This window comes from Oratosquilla oratoria, chromosome 9 (genome assembly GCF_046742065.1).
Source record: "Oratosquilla oratoria isolate Oo_2021 chromosome 9, ASM4674206v1, whole genome shotgun sequence".
Classification (NCBI taxonomy): Eukaryota; Metazoa; Arthropoda; class Malacostraca; order Stomatopoda; family Squillidae; genus Oratosquilla; species Oratosquilla oratoria.
This window is the reverse complement of record NC_134785.1, coordinates 46,539,081-46,557,642: the sequence shown is the minus strand read 5'-3', so window position 1 is coordinate 46,557,642 and position 18,562 is coordinate 46,539,081.

Sequence of the window (18,562 nt, the reverse complement as noted above, 5' to 3'; positions counted from 1 at the left end):
AGCACTGGGCGAGAAATGAATTCGGACCGCTGGATTAACGGTTGCGAACAATACCACTGCGCCGTCGATCGAGCCGTGTGTAGGTGTGTGCGTGTGGATGTTTGCATGTGTGTGTGTGTGTGTGTGTGTGTGTGTGTGTGTGTGTGTGTGTATTCACCTCGGATCACCTCGGATCTGCTGCAGCCTCTTTTCGAGACAGCCAGACACCACCCTACGACAGTGAGCTCAGAGCTCATTATTAGCAGATCTCTGGGTAGGTCTGAGACCACTCACACTCCACACACCGGGAATGCAAGGTCACAACTCCTTGACTAACGTCCCGTACCTACTCTCGCTGCTAGGTGAACAGGGGCTACACGTGAAAGGAGACAAACCCAACTTGTCTCCGCCCGGCCGGGGAATCGAACCCCGGTTCTCCGGCTTGTGAGGCCAGTGTGTGTGTGTGTGTGTGTGTGTGTGTGTGTGTGTGTGTGTGTGTGTGTGTGTGTGTGTGTGTGTGTGTGTGTGTGTGTGTGTGTGTGTGTGTGTGTGTGTGTGTGTGTGTGTGTGTGTGTGTGTGTGTGTGTGTGTGGGTAGGTGGGTGTGTGGGTAGGGGCGGTGTGGGTAGGGGGTGTGTGGTTGTAGCTTGGGTAGGTAGCCAAACGACTGAGCTCAATGGGACAAGATGGCTTTAGTCTGAATGTGAAAGCGGTGAGAGAGGGAACGGGGGCGCGTCTTTGGAATGCGAAGATTTCATTGCCTATGAGGACATGGGGTCGATAACAATTTAACAGTCTAACAGGTCTCATAAACGTAAAAGGGACCCAAGGTGTATAAAGGTGTCGATACACTAAGCATTTCTTGCTAGCATGCTACCTGCATTTCGTTTGAGTAGAAACGACTTCGGTTACGATCTTATGTTTTTCAATTTTCCAAGTGTCAAATTATTCTTACGTATTGTGGTAAGAAGCTGAAGGACATAGTAAGAGAAGTTGAAACTATACAAACGTTAGACACGTTGTTGAGATGTTCTTGAACACTGTAACCGAAGTCATTTTCACTCAAACGCGGTAGCGAAAGCAAGAAGCATAAATGAACTTATCTGGTGTCCTTTAGAACAATATAGACCACGTCCCCGGATTAATTCTTTATTTAAGGGTTGGAGGAATCAACAATAGTATACGGGGTGTCCAAACAATGTTCTCACTTTAAAATGATTTGCAACGTTGTCCAATTGATTCGTCCGAGTTATCAGCTGTCTGGATAATGATGACCATCAGTTAATTTGAGAACACACAAGGGGGACTAGACTAGACTCATAGCAAAAGACATTTTTTTTTAATTCCAGAATCACGCAAACACGGATATTTAACGTGAAACTTACATTGTTCCTAACATATTATAACGTAACATAAACAGAACATACGTAACCATTACTTAGAAAAAATAGATCTTTCAAATGAAAAAAGTGAAAAATGTGCTTGCGTGATACTGATAACTATCATTTTTCAGACAGCTGATAATGGACGCGAATGAATGCGACAACGTTGACATACTTTTCAAAGGGTGAAAGGGTTATCACACTGGGCTTCCACGGGCTTCATCAGTGCTGACAATTGAGTTCGTTTGAGTCAGAATGACTTCGGTTACATCATTTTATTTTTCAAATTTCCAAATATCATATTATCTTTCCATTACATATAGCAAAGCTGAATGATGAACTAAGAGATTGTAAACCTATACGAATGTTAGACATAGTCTTGAAATGTTCTTAGAGAAGTCTAGATTTATGTAAACGAAATCATATTCTAGATATTCAAATGGAGGTTGGAGGTAGGATGTCGGAGGAAAAATAGCCCAGTGTGATAACATGTCCAAATTTTCTAACACCCTATAGTTAACAAGATCAATATATGGGACCACCCTTGCGCAGATCCCAACTATTTATTCTTCTTTGTGTACATGAGGAATGGCCGCTGGACGAATCCAAGGGTCAAACAGGGATATATTATGTGCACTAACTGCGTCGTATTCCTTGCGCATGGATTTATGTGGCGACACACAAGGCCAGCATGCCGCTCACTTTTGCTACTTCGTTTGAGCAGAAACGACTTCCGTAAGAACATCTAAACAATATGTCTAACATTCGTATTTTAGGTTTAACCTCTCTTAGCTCGTCCTTCAGCTTCTCACTATACGACGCAAGAGTAATTTGACATTTGGAAAATTAATATCGTAACCGAAGTCGTTTCTACTCAAAGTAACAAAAGTAAGTAGCATGCTAGTGAGAAATGCCTAGTGTGCCACCACTTCTATAGTGTTGTCTGCGTTGCCAGACGTGTTACTGAGCCCCATATACCTGTATGAACATACGAGTAGTGTACATATGGCAAGCTTTGACGTTGTGTATCTGTTTTGCTGCATCTTCACCAACTATCTCAGTGTGTGTTGTAACAGTAGTTGAATTTATTATTCATTCTCTTCCAGACAACAATATTAGCAATTAAACCTTTCCTTGCATCTACTATTTAATTTCCAAAGTATTGCATTTTGTGTGTGCGTGCGTGCGCGTGTGTGTGTGTGTGTGTGTGTGTGTGTGTGTGTGTGTGTGTGTGTGTGTGTGTGTGTGTGTGTGTGTGTGTGTGTGTGTGTGTGTGTGTGATTCACCATGGTCTTGGATCACGACTCGTGATCGACAGCTATTTCCCTCCCGGAAGAGAGCTCAGAGTTCATATATGATCAATCTATGGTAATGTTGTGACCTTACACGCACACACACACCCAATTCCCCGCCTACGAGAGTTGGACTAACGACACGAAGCACAGTGATACTGAAATTATTTCAGCCCTGGGCGGGACTCGAACCCGGACCGCCGTAGTGGTAGGTAGGAACTGCGGCACGAGTGTATTTACCTAGTTGTATTTAACGGGAAGGGGAGCTATGCTCGTGGGGTCCCGTCTTCATATCTCATTTTATCTAGACTGCTTTTAAATTCATGTATTCTTTTTGCACACACCACTTTTTCATCTAACTTGTTCCAAATGTCTATTACTCTGTGGGGGAAGCTGTTCTTTTTTCAGATCTTCTATAACTGTCTTTCCTGATTTTTTTTTTTCCGTGTCCTCTTGTATTTCTACTATCCCATCTTATTAGATCCCCTCTATCCAGTCTCCTCTCTCTCTTCTTTGCTCTAATGTCTGTAGCTCAATTTTTCTAGTCTCTCTTCATATGATAGTTCTGAGAGTGTTGGTGCCAATTTTGTAATTGCTCTTTGTATTCTTTCAAGTTTTGTTATATATTTTTTGTACTTGGTGACCACGTCGTCGCTGCATATTCCAATATTGGTCTTATCAAAGTGACTAATATCTTCTTCACCATTTCTTCATCCAGGTATGTAAATGCCACTTTGATTGTTCTTATCAAATAATAAGTTTCTCAATTTTTTTTTTTATATGTTTCTCAGGGGACATATTATTCATAATAATAACTCCCAGGTCCTTCTCATTTTCTACTTTCTTAATTTCTTCTTCTCCCAATTTATATGATCCCACTATTCTTTTTTTGCTTCTTCCAAATCCCATTATACTACACTTCTTAATATTGAATTCCATAATATTGAATTCTTAATATTGAATTCCTACTCCATTCCCATACTTTATTGAGATCACTCTGTAACGACTCACAATCTTCTTCAGTGTTCACTTTTTTCAACAATTTTGCATCATCCGCAAAGAAGCTCATATAACTTTCAATTCCTTTATCCATACCATCAATATATATAGCAAACATTATTAGGGCCAGAACTGTTCCTTGTGGAACTCCACTTATCACTTCATCCCAATTAGAGCGTTTGTCTCTTATCACCACTCATTTTTCTTTCATGCAAGAAGTCTTCCATCCACTTCAGCAGTTTGCCCTGTATTCCTTCTGCAGTTTCTAATTTCTTTAACAACATCTTATGTGGCACCTTATCAAAAGCTTTTTTCAGGTCAAGAAATGCACAATCAGCTCATCCATCTCTTTCTTGTATTACATCTATTAGCCTTCAATAGAAACACATTAAGTTTGTGACGCATGATCGTCCTTGTCTAAATCCAAATTGCCTTGGCTTTAGTACGTTTTTTTTTTTTTTTTAATGCCTTACCCATCTAATTTTGATCATTCTTTCACAGATTTTAGCTATCGTACTTGTAAGAGAGACCGGTCTATAGTTAGTAGGGTGTTCCTTGTTTCCCCTTTTATATATTGGTACTATATTTGCTCTTTTCCAATCTTCTGGAACTTTTCTTTCTTTCAGTGAACTGTTTATTAGACTATGTATTTTGTCTGTTAGTTCATTCCTGCATTCTCTCAAAATCCAGTTTGCCATTCATCTGGTCCATGCAATTTTCTGACATCGAGTTTACTCAAGTGATTCAATATTTCATTCCTTGATGTTTCTATCTCTTTCATAGGGGGACTTTGTCCTCCCACTCGATATATCTAGGTTGTATGTTCTACCTCGTAAACACCGATTTAAAATGCTTATTCATAATTTCTGCCATTTCTATTTCCTCTGTGTATTCAACTCCTCCTTGTCGTAGTTTCTCTAATTCTTGTTTGTTTTTCAGTTTGTTTACAAATCTGTAAAATAGTTTTGGTTGATCTTTACATTTTTCTGTGACATCTTTTTCGTATTTTCTCTTTTCTTCTCTGCACACTTGTACATATTCATTTCTATAACTAATATATATTTTCCATTTTTCAGGTATTTTGTCTTTTTTCCATTTTATCCAAGCTTTATCCCTTTTGTCTTTTAACTCCCTACATCTTTTGTTGTACCAACACTTTACATATTCTTTTTCTTGTTTTTGTCTTGGGACATACTTTTCCACTCCTTTATAAATTTTTGTCAAAATATTCCATTTCTCTTCTACTGTTGTTTCCTCCTTGTGCATTCTTTTCCAGTCTGCTTTTTGAAAGAATTCTCTCATTTTATCAGAATTTGTTTTTTCATACATCAATCTTCATTTTTTCATGTAATTTTCCTCATTTAGTTCCAGTTCAACTAATATGTGGTCACTTTTACTTATTGGTGTCTTATATTCAATCTTTTCCACTATTTCAGGTTCTGATGTGATTATTAGGTCCAGTCTCGATGGTTCTTCGTAATTTCTACACCTAGTATTCTCTTGTATCCATGCGTCATTGTATGTTCTATAATTATATCAAGTAGTACATTTCCCCATAGGTCGTCTCCACCCTTCACTGTCATCTCTTCCCTTTACAATTAAAGTCATCCATTATAACTATTCTTCCTCCATCTTCCATTATCTTACTTAGTGTTATCCTTGCGTCTTCTAACATATTTTTGTGTTCTTTCTCTTCCCACGAAGCCATTTTACGAGGCACATAATTTACTACAAACTTCCTGCTCTTCCCATCCTTGTCCTCCACTTCCATCATAATCACCTCTACTCTGTTCTTCCATAAGTGACATTCCTCACATTTATATCCTTCTTAGTCAGGAACATAACTCCACCCCCTTGTTTACCTCTCTGTTTCTAATCCAATAATTATATGCACCATGTCCTACACTGTTGGGTGGTAGTAGACCTTTCAATTTTGTCTCTACAATTCCCATTATGTCCGGTTCTTTTTCCTTCAGGTAATCATTCATTTCGTTCAAGCCTGTTATTAAGCCATCTATATTTGTGTAAGACACTTTTAATTTTCTGTTACCTCCATCGTGTTTTCTGTTTCTCTTCCGTTTTTCTCTGCTATGAACCATTTCCTCACTTTGATATTCACTACTCTCCAATAGAATTTCTCTTTTTCTGACTCTGTTCTTTTCTCGTTTTTTCCTTAGTTTCTAGCCTTTTTATTTTCTCCTCCTCTCTTTCCTCTTTATTCATTTCTCTTTTTATCCATACCTGTTTATATGGATCACTGTCTGCTAGTTTTTCTGTTTTTGCTAAGATATTCTCTGCTGTCGTTTGTGACCTGAATTTAACCTTAATTGATCTGGTCTTATCTTTATTGTATTTTCTAGTCTATATATTTCTTCTATTTCTTTCCCTGTTTCTGGTTCATCTTCTTGAACTACTTCTAATATCTTATCTACTTTTTGCTTTACCTCCTTTATTCTTGTAGCCCTATTTGGATTATACTTCTCTTCCATCCCTAATATAATTATACATTTCTTTTTATCCGCTAAGTCTCTTGCTATATTCTTCTCCCTCATCACTTTAATAATTGTGTCCTTAGTTTGTTCTTTCATCTGCTGTTTCATTATACCTTTCTAAATTCAATTTTATTGTTCTCTTGTACTTTTTTCCAACCACTTACCTCTTTTGCTATGGACTCTTTATTCTCTTTATTATTCCTCTTTAATTCCTCATTCTCTTCCTTTACTTCTCTTAACTGTCTTTTTAATTCTTCTATTTCTTTAGTTAGGTTTTGATTCTCTTTCTTTAGTTCTTCCAGTTTATCAACTCTTTGGGTAACTAGAGTTAATTGGTTAAACCTAACCTCCCATGTTTCGTTCATTTCTTTTAGTTTCTCCTCTAGATTTACTAGTCGGGGGAGGTTGTCATTTCCTCCCTCATTAAATCCATGGAAATAATTATCTTCACCTTCCATTGCGCTGCTCTTATCTATATTTCTAATTTTTACATTTTTACTAATCTCTTCGACATCACCACTGTCGTCTGCCCCTCTCTTGTTGACATGCCGTCTGACTTCCTGGGCCCCTTCGTCCCCTTCCTCATTTCCTTCCATTTTCCTCAGTAATCCCTCCCCTTCTCCTTTTTCTTCACCTTCCCACTACACCACGAGCTTTCCCCTTCCCTATTAATACAACAAAGGTACTCCCTCGTTGTTGAGATCGATGAAAATTGAAGTTTTCTTGGAGTTCCAAACTTCGTTGTTACTTCGACCGACGTGTGTGTGTGTGTGTGTGTGTGTGTGTGTGTGTGTGTGTGTGTGTGTGTGTGTGTGTGTGTGTGTGTGTGTGTGTGTGTGTGTGTGTGTGATTCACCATGGGCTTGGATTACGTGTTGGACTCGTGATCGACTGCTACTTCCCTCCCGGAAGAGAACTCAGAGCTCATATATGACCGATCTATGGGTAATGCTATGACCTTACACGCACGCACACACCTAACTCTCCGCCCACGAGAGCTGGGAGTAACGACTCCCAGTGTGTGTGTGTGTGTGTGTGTGTGTGTGTGTGTGTGTGTGTGTGTGTGTGTGTGTGTGTGTGTGTGTGTGTGTGTGTGTGTGTGTGTGCACCCATAACTTGTTAACGCATCGTGCCTAGGTGGATACAAGAAATCGATATAAAATTTCTGCCACGCTTAGTTTCATGCAACCTGAGCCCCATCTCCCAATGAAATATAAAATAGGCAAATCAGGGAGGCATCTTATCGATTCAGATATTGTGTCATTGCTGTGACATGGGGTTCCAGGGAGCTTTGTCTGTCTGTCCAAAGGGATTATCACACTGGGCTATTTTCCTCCAACCTCCATCACTTTTTCCGCCGTCAAATCCCTATGACAAACGATTTTGTTTTCTCAACAAAAATACATAGAATGTCATTTTATATGCTGGAGGAATATTGCCATTGGTACTATTGCCACTGGGATTATTGACACTGGGAAAACTGCCCATCTAGGAATATTGCCACCAGGAATATTGTCATCCATTTGCATATCTAATTAAAAAAACGCATCAAATATTTGAAAAAAGAAAACAGAATAAAAAGACACCAGTTTAAAAAATACACGACTATAAAGAGCACAGTTCATAAATACAATCAATATATATACATTTATGAATACCATAAAAATTAGAATAGGACTTGTTCATTAAAAAATATGCATGTTATAAGCAATGGAGCGTAAATACCTCATTTTATCATCATAAATACTGTAGTTTAGAACTATATTCTTTATTTTGGCATTCACATCTTTATACTTTTTCATATCGGGTGGTGATTAACTTCGCTCAAAATGAATGCGTTTAATTGTTGCTAAGCGTTCCTCATCTTTGAGTGCGTCAATTAGTCTCCAGATGTTGGGGGTGGGCGTTACTTACTGATATACTAAGCACGTTATGAAACACCTCCACGTTGTAATTTGTGCATGGTAAGGAATTTACTTCGCGGCTACAGACGTTCCAGAAACAGATCAGAAACGTGGGTCTGCTTTTCCGCGTTCCTCTCTCAATCCCGATGCGAATAGATTCAAAATAAGCGAGAAAGTCCTGTGGTATCGCATCATCATCTGAAATTCCTTCAAAAATCTCAATAACATCTTGGCTTGGCACAAAGGCAAGGGCAATAAAATGTCACATTTTCAAAGAAAATTCGTTGTTGTTATGGTATTCTTGTTTAAAACCAAGGTCAACCATTTTCCTATAGAACGACTGTGAAAAATGGAAGAAACACCCATTAAGGGGAAACAGCCATTATTCCGTTGAGAGAAGCCTTTTCAAAATCAAGTGTTATATTTTAGGTTTCTTCACTATATACAAGTTCATTTATTTTGTCATAAGTCTTCTATATGTTAATTCAGTCTTTTTTGGTAACAGCAAATACATGGGGGATATTCAGTTTGTTTCTGCACATGAATGGTTAAAAGGTGACGATAAATGTCTGGGGCCACTTTAAATGTACCATCAAAATGTTTCAGATCTTGCAGCCCAACATCAGATGCAAATATCAATATACGATCCTCATTGAATCATTTTAAAGAAAAGTTTTCCCGCCATCTGTGATTGTATATTCTGGTGGTATTGCATTTCCTGTCCTTGCAAATGGCACGGATGGAAAACTTGAAAGGTTCTGTCTCCACTTTTTCTTTTAAAGATTCATGTGCAAATTTAGCATCTACTCGATCTTTCTTGTGTTCGTTTATATTTCAAAGCTTCGAATTCTTCGTTCGACGTTTTTGTATGTAGTCTCGCTTTGCAATTTCTTTTCTTTTTTTCCGATGGCTACACACCCAGTATATTACTGTACTATCATTATTTGTCCCACGTTCATGGTACATAAACTGTCGCTCATCAACGAGCATGTTGCCGCGTTCACTCTTAATGATGGATACCGTTATGGGCTGAAGTGAGCAGAAGTACTATTTTTGTTTGAATTTTTTAAACTTCTTAACTCACTTTACTTAACGTAAATTCCACCCACGAAGTGTCAGGGTTTAAGAAAAAGACTTGTAAGTCGACTGATTTATTAGATCGACTGTGGGCTTCATATGTCACCGCTTCGGACGGACAAGGGTGTTACACGGCAAGGGCAGAAAAACGTCGCATTTTCAAAGAAAAATCTTTGTTATTGTGGTATTCTTGTTTAAGACTAAGGTTAACCATTTTCCTATCGAGCGATTCTGAAAAATGGAAGAAACACCCATTTGGCGAAACGTCATTTTATTATTATTATTATTATCATTATTATTGTTATTATTATTATTATTATTATTATTATTAATATTATTATTATTATTATTATCATTATTGATTATCATTATTATTGATTATTATTATTATTAATCATTATTATTATTATTATTATTATTATTATTATTATTATTATTATTGTGTATACATTGTGACGAATGTGGATAGGAGGCAAAGGGAACACGGGCTGAGGGAAATATTTTTATTCCTGACTAGTTTCGCCTGAGTGGCCACTCAGGCGAAATTAGTCAGGAATAAAAGTATTTCCCTCAGCCCATGTTCCCTTTGCCTCCTATCCACATTATTATTATTATCATTATTATTACTATTATTATTACTATTATCATTATTATTATTATTGATTATTATTATTGATTATTATTATTAATTATAATTATTATTATCATTATTATTATTATTATTATTATTATTATTATCATCATTATTATTATTATTATTATTATCATTATTATTATTATTGATATCATCATCATCATCATCATCCAAAAGCTATATTCATATAAATCAAGCTTACAGTGGACTTTTATTGCTTTATGTAAATATGTGTGTGTGTGTATTTACCTATTTACCTAGTTGTATTATACGGGAAGGGAGCTATGCTCGTGGTCACCCGTCTTTGTATCTTTCAGCATCAAGTTTTTTCTTAAAATCTTGAATAGTGTTCGCACACACTGTTTCTTTGTCTAGTTTCTTCCAGGTATCTATCACTGTGTGGGAAGCTATTCTTTTTTTTTCTTTTTTAGATCTCTTCTGTAATTATCTTTTTTGAGTTTCTTTTCGTGTCCTCTTGTTTTTCCATTGTCCCATTTCAATAAATCATTCTTATCTAAGATTTCCATTCCTTTCATAATTTTATAGATAGTAGGTCTCCTCTTTCCCTTCTTTGTTCCAGAGTTGGTAATTCTAATTTGGACAGTCTTTGTTCATATGTCATTTTGGAAAAAGTTGGTACAGTTTTGTTGTTGCTCTTTGTATTCTTTCTATTTTTTTATATTCTTTTTGGTACTGGGTGTCCATAGTGTTGCTACGTACTCGAGTTTTGGTCTTATTAGTATACTTTTTTTTTTTTTCCTTTCCTCATCCAAATAGACAAATGCCACTTTTATTGACCCCAATAAATGGTAGATTTCTCCGACTATTTTATATGTTTGTCCGATGTCATGTCTTTGTGTGTGTGTGTGTGTGTGTGTGTGTGTGTGTGTGTGTGTGTGTGTGTGTGTGTGTGTGTGTGTGTGTGTGTGTGTGTGTGTGTGTGTGTGTGTGTGTGTGTGTGTGTGTGTGTGTGTGTGTGTGTGTGTGTGTGTGTGTGTGTGTGTGTGTGTGTGTAACTTCCGTTTTAGCTTAACAAGCGAAAAACAACAAAAGTTTAAGTAGAAATACAAAAGATAGGGGGATCAGCTTAAACTGGGCGCATATTAACGATTGGATTATAAGATTTGATTTGCTTGTGTTTCGTTTCCTTAGACTCTGTTAAAGAGAAGATCCAATGAGGATTGAGCCAAGTAGACCGGATATAGCTGACCAGAGAGATCACATCTAAATCAAGACAAATTTGATAAGGATTAGCAGTTTAATAGGATTCAAAACAATTGTCATTAACATCAGTAAGATTGATAAGGAAAGCAAAGATGAAGTTAACAATTTATCGAGATTAGCACTTATTATAACAGTTGTTAACATGAGAAATTTGTGATCGATAAACAGATAGTAAAAGTCGAAAAGTCAGTTGTTATAAACTCATTAAATGGGTAATTAGTAATTTCTTTAATAACAGTGGTTTGAAAACGCATCTAGCATTATTCAGAGATAAACAGTTATCAAAACAGTTATTAACATGAGAATTTTTTGAACGATAAACGTAAAAGCAGTGGCAATATTTCCGGTGACAATATTCCTAAATGGGCAATTTTCCCAGTGGCAATAATCCCGATGGCAATAGTCCCAGTGGCAATTGTTCTAGTGACAATTGCCTGCGCACAGTATTGCGCTTTCTCAGAATCCTTTTTCGTTTAGTTTCTTGTCGCTGTTCTCTTTCATTATCTTTAATGAGAGTCAGGAATTTCAGTGAAACATCATGTTTCAATTATGGGCTAACTAATTAAATCTAAAATATTGATTTACAACAGTTGCATTTCTGAGTAAGAAATAAAAAATATATAAATTGATAAATAAATGAACAAATAGATAAATATATGAATGAATATAGATAAATGAATGAATAAATAGATAAAAAATAAGTAAATAACTAAAGTAAATAAACAAGTAGATAGATAAGTAAATAAGTAGCTAAAGTAAATAAACAAATTGAGATGTAGATATGTAAAGAAATTATAGGAGACTGAATAACGGGGGTAAGTGAGGAGGGGAGGAAGTGATTCCGATGGAGTTTTACAGTGTCAGTGAATAGAAAAAGCCTGTCAAGTGAAAGGCCAAGGCTAAGATGGAAAAGGAAAAAAAATTGAATAAGTAAACGAATTGCAGAAGGGGCCAAGATGGGGAGCTGGGTGGCAAGGGGACTGGGTGAAAAAGGAGGGGGGAAGGGAGAGAGAGAGGGCAGGGGGAGAAGGGAGGGGGAGAAGGGAAGGGGAGAGGGAGATGGAGAAGGGAGAGGGAGTTGGAGAGGTAAAGGGAGAAGGGAGAGGAAAAATAGAGAGGTAGAGGGAGAAGGGAGAAGGGATGGGGAGAACGAGAAGGGGGATGGAAAGGTAGAGGGAGAAGGAAATGATAGAAGGGGGTAGACAATGGGAAAGGGAGAGGAAGAGGATGAAGAAGACAAAAAATATATATATGAAAAATAAAGGGTAGGGGGAAGGGGCCGGGGGAGGGGGACGAAAGGGGCCCTGTCGAGAATGAGGGAGAGAGAGAGAGAGAGAGAGAGAGAGAGAGAGAGAGAGAGAGAGAGAGAGAGAGAGAGAGAGAGAGAGAGAGAGAGAGAGAGAGAGAGAGAGAGAGAGAGAGAGAGGGGGGGGAGGGAGGGAGGGAGGGAGTTTTTTCGATTGCCAAGGGGAGGTCGGACCTAATAAGCGTGCTAGAGGTTCTGCCGCGACAGTTGGTCCTCGTCGTCAACTCTGCTTCTCTGCACAGTTGCTTTGTCGTCCACCGGAAGACAAGAGGAGAGAAGACGTGGCGAAAGGAGGCAAGATAAGGCAAGACAAGGCGAGAGAAGACAAAACAAGATAAGGCAAAACAGGATCAAACAAAACGAGAAGGACAAGATAAAATAAGACAAAAAAAAAAAAAGGCAAGACGAGACAAGACATTTTTACTAGGTAAAATGTAATACGTGGGTATGTGTCAGCGTATGTTGATTTGTGTGCTACGACGACGCCAGAACCATTTTATTACACTGAAGGGGACAAGAACCTGCGTTGAAGTTTTTTATTATTATCATTATCATTATCATTATCATTATCATTATTATCATTATCATTATTATTATTATTATTATCATTATTATTATTATTATTATTATTATTATTATTATTATTATTATTATTATTATTATTATTATTATTATTATTATTATTATTATTATTATTATTATTATTAATAATACAGAAAGAGAGATCAGCATTTTCTTCTCTCCGACCCCAATTATTTGTCTCCTACGAAGCGTTCATGAACACGCTGGCGGCATTTTTAAGGAGGAGACACACTAGTCTAGCATGCTACTTGCTCTTGCTACTTCGTTTGAATAGAAACGACTTCGGTTCAATAATCTAAACTTCCGTACGAGCATCTCAACAATATGTCTATCATTTGTATTTTAGGTTTAACTTCTCTTAGTTCGTCACTCAGCTTCTCACTATATGACGCAATAATACTTTGACATTTGGAAATAAAATAAAAAAATAATCGAAGTTATTTCTACTTGAACGAAGTACCAAAAGCAAGTAGCATGCTAGTGAGAAATGCCTAGTGTGCCGCCACCTTTATCATCCGTACCAGAGGTGCAAACTAAAAAGAGAGCAGTTTGAAAACTGTGTTTTTAAAAAGTTGAATGGAATCACGTGGACATAAGCTGTTAGAAAAAAAGGACTTGGTTGCAGAAAATGGGCCATTTACGCTCTTGTCCCTGTTTCATCGACTTGATGACCCCACAGTGATAAGCTGTTCACAGCATTTAGGCCTTTTTCACAGTAGCGGTTTGAACAGCGAAGATTCAATTACAATGTAACCCAATGGAGACGTTCACACACAACCGCTTTTTTTTTTTTTTTTCACTATGACTATGCGGTACCGTCGCGGTTTCTGTGTGGGTCAAACCGTTAGTGTGAAGAACAGGGTACAAAAAGTCGCAATCCTCAAAGGGATAGGTCATTTATACTTCCGAGCATATAAACCCCGTTTATTAACATATTCCACCCCGCTGAAGAAGAGGTAGGAAACCTCTAAATCTGCAGATATTGGTCCAACAGATAAACATTGGAAACTTCTGTTCCACGTTGATATATAAGGGAAAATATAAATCCGCAATTTTGAGCGATCAGCTACACAGACCATCAGAACGTCAGAGGCCATCCAGTTTAATTAGAATTGCATCAAAGAGAAGATTACTTCAAGGATATTATCATTATTATTATTGCTGTTACTATTATTATCATCATCATTGTTATTATTATTAGTTGTATTATTATTATTATCATCATTATTGTTATTGTTACCATTAATGATATTTTCATCCAATTCAACAGTATATTTATTGACTTATTTGTATACTTCTTTCATTTTTTTTTTCTATTAGGAAACGGTTATCGCCAGTCTCCCTGACAGCATGGCGACCAGTCTTATCAGATCTCCTTTGGGGTGTACCTTCCTTCTCGTCTTCTCTACCGTGTCTATAGGTAAGACTCTATGAAAAGATCTTAATTTGCATTGTAATTGAAATAAGTAATCAATAATCATTTAGGTTATACCTATGAGTCGGCAGTAGCCGAAATAAGAAATAGTCTCTTTCTCTAGCTCTTTCTAGCTCTCTCTCTACCTACCTTTCTCTCCCTAGCTCTCTCTCTCTCTCTCTTTCTCTCTGTCTCTTTCTCTCTTTAAATCAACTTAGTACTCTCTTTCCAGCTTCACTACCAATTACTTGGATGCCCCCGCATTCTCCCCCACATACACACACATATATACACATAGACACATACACATACACACACTCACACTCACACAACACAACACACACACACTCACACACACACACACACACACACACACACACTCACACACCACACACACACATACATACATACACACACACAAAAAAAATTAAGAACAAACTTGATCTTGCAAGATACAAAAACGGGTCACCACACACACACACACACACTCACACACACAAACACACACACACACACACACACACACACACACACACACACACACACACACACACACACACACACACAAATTTAAGAACAAACTTGATCTTGCGAGATACAAAACGGGTCACCACACACACACACACACACTCACACACACAAACACACACACACACACGCACACTCACACATACACTCACACAATCACGCGCTCATTTAAACATAAATGTATATTGAAATTCAATGTTATTAGGTCAGAACCTCAACAACGAGGCCATGCCGCGCGCGGCGACCGTTGTGGAGCCGACTGAGACCTTTTCCCATGATCCCGAAGCCCCAAATCTACTTGACAAAATGATAGAAAGAAGGAAGGAGACTGAGGGGCCCCTTATCAGGGAAGCGGTCATTCACAAACTTATGGACTTCTATTCAAGAGATCCACTTGACAAGAACTTGAGGACCCTGTTTTCGGCCACGGCTTACTTCGCAGCATCGTTCTCCGGACCCTTTTCTTTGATGGTGACGCAGTATGACGTAGGTGGGTATACTCTAACGAATCTAACTTGAACCCTTGAGCTCGGTCCGGGGAAACCCCCATCTAGCGATGGCCTGTGCATGGTGATCTGTCTCTTTGTTAGTCTGAATGGGAAAGGGAAAGAAACGACTCTGTAAATTTTCTATTTCACTTGGCAACGTGGTTCATGCCACGTTGCCAAGTGAAATGGAATGTTTACAGAGTATTATCTTTCCCTCAAATTCCAAGGCTTTCGTAACACTATGCAGTCGTATTATGAATATATATATTGTAACGTAATATTAGATATTACGTCATATGTGTAATTATGTTATAGAATTGTGTTCCTTTGTATTACATAACTATGTTCATATTTCTTGTCTATGTATGTATTGTAACAATGTTAAGCAGTAACGCCCGTCCACTATATGTAATCTTGCCTACGTGCGGAGAAAGGTGCGCACTCTTGTAGAACAAACAGACAAGCGAAATCCTGAATAGTTCGGAGCGCACAGATTTGACAGTTACTAAATAAATAGATTGTTCAAGCGAGTCGAGGGTCCTAAAACTACCCATGTTGACGTGTGTTAACTTACCCTCCTCCCCCCCTTTCACTCACTCGCACCCTCACCGGAAGTATTCCGCTTCCGATCCAATGGTATATAAGCGGTGGAAATCGCTGACTCCTTGTCATTTCTCGCATACCTTATCTCTTGATAAAAACTAGAAGGTTTAGACTCATGAGACGATTGGTGTGAAGTGATCACCCTTTTTGCCTACATTACGTGTCTGATATACATTGCATTACTTTACTTATATTTGTACTTATTACTTATTCTGATGCATGTTCCTGATCTCTTTGTACTTAGATAGTACCATATTGTATACTTATCTTGTGTTTCTTATTTGAACGATAATTTCCATATTCATATAATCATGTAACGGTCCCATTGACCCTACTGCCCATTCTCTTTTGTGTTGATTGCCTGTAAATATTTTCCATTAATAATTTCGTTTACTAGTTTTATCGCTAGTTTAATATTCCTTTCCTGGAATCTTCTTTGTTACCTTTACTTCTAGTCTTACGAATTATCTAGGCCCTGACCAGATAGTTCAGTCCTACAGTGGCTTCTAGAAGTGAGCTGGTTCTTAAGCACATATCCGTTATACGTAACGTATCTTCACATACCAGTCAGCCCGTAACAATATATATATATATATATATATATATATATATATATATATATTCCATAAAGATATAACGTACATACTAAAAGTGAAACCGATCGCCATGCGCAGGTCATCGCTAGATGTATAAGTAATAGGGGTTTCACAGGGCCACGCCCAAGAGCTCAAGTTAGAGTCGATAGACTATAGCGCTTAGCTCGCGCAAGTTTCTGTATCAATTTTCAAGTCTTTGTTGTCTCCATCTTTGCCCATCCCATCGCAATCACAACTGTCATTGCCGTCATCACCAGCACCTCTAACATTACCACTAGCACCAGCAACACGAGGATCATCATCACCACAAGCTCCACCAACACCACTATCAACAGAATCGCTAACACCACTAGCCTTAATAGTGATGGCTAGCTCATAGTTTCAGCATCAGCGAGCTGTTGTTGATGATGATGGTGGTAGTGATGGTGTATAGCCCAGAGTGTCAATGGCCTGTTGTGCCGTAGTTACGAAAGACTTGCTTGTTTTCTTGGGCTATAACGAGAGCTCCTCCTCTCCAGTTATGTTGGGGTCGTGTCTGTAGGTGCAGCAATCCCAGTTTCTAATTTCTTATCTCCCTCATGATTCGGAGGATCTATTCTATAATGAGAAACCAACATCATATAAAATTAATTAAATATCTTAATGACTGTGTGCTGAAGGGGTGATGGACTTGTGATGAACATGGCGGCAAATATTTCCATTTTTCATAGCTAGCTTATTACTCTTAAACTTCTTTTCAGCTTTCTTACACAGTGAAAAGTGTACTCTGTATTTACTCTGTTGCTTCATTACCTAATTTCACTGCCCAACTGCGGTTCCTTTCAATACAGTAACACAGTTTATAGATGTTGGTCTGGCAAAGGAATTCGGGCAATTTCGTTCCAGTCGGGGAAAGGTCTTCATCGACAAAGACTACTTTCAGGCCAAATCCTCCTATCTCTGATTTACTTGATACACGTCTGTCTATATATATATATATATATATATATATATATATATATATATATATATATATATATATATATATAAAGAATTAATACCTCCAACTATGGAGTCATTGCCCAATGGCCCCTGCTGTGACCCCCAGACCACCTAACCTTGCTTGACCTTTTTATCAAGACGAAGCCCTCGTCCAGATTTTATCGGCGGCAGGAGCGGCAGTGGGCATGATGGAGGAAACAGCGTGGTTCTCATGGCTCGAGGGCGCCGCACACTACCGACAGGTGTCGCAGCACGTCCTCGTGGGCAGCGCCGCCTGGCTGAGGCAGGTCATGAGCAAGGTCAGTGATGACGTCACGATCAAGGTCAGTGGCGTCAAGAGAATGATCATTGACGTCATGAGTAAAGTCAGTGACATCATGAGCAGGGTCAGTGGCGTCATGGTCAAGGTCAGTGCTGACATCCTGATCAAGGTCAGTGACGTTACGTGTAAAGTCAGTGACGTCATGAACAGGGGCAGTGATATTACAAGTAGAATTACTGACGTCACGAGCAAGCTCAGTGACGTCATGAACAAGGGAAGTGACTTCATGAGCAAGGTCAGTGACTATCCAACTACCAGAACAATATGGCATCTACACGACAACAGTTTTAGTGTTAACTCCCTCCTTTTTTTCATTCATCTTATTTTTATCTCTTTGCTTATTTATCTATATATTTGTTATTTTGTTTATTATTTATTTTCGTTTTTTTCTATTATTTGCCCAAACGTTCTTTTTCTTCTTCTTAGACTATATTTATTCGGTTTGATTAAACGTTTTTGTGTAATACACCATGACAAAACTTTCCCAATGGCCAGTTTTAAACAGTTTCTATGACTACCCCTGGCAAACTATTGAATCAATTTACAATCTACCGACTGGAAAGGAATATTGAGAATTGGTGGAGTTCAAGAATAAATAAGGTTCATAGTTTTGAAGAAGTGATAGCACGCCCACCCTACGGGGTACGAATACTTGTACTACATTTTATAATCATCACTGTTTTAAGGTGGTGGCACACTATGCCAGCATGCTACTTCCTTTTGCTACTTCGTTTGAGTAGAAACGACTTCCCATGTTCCGT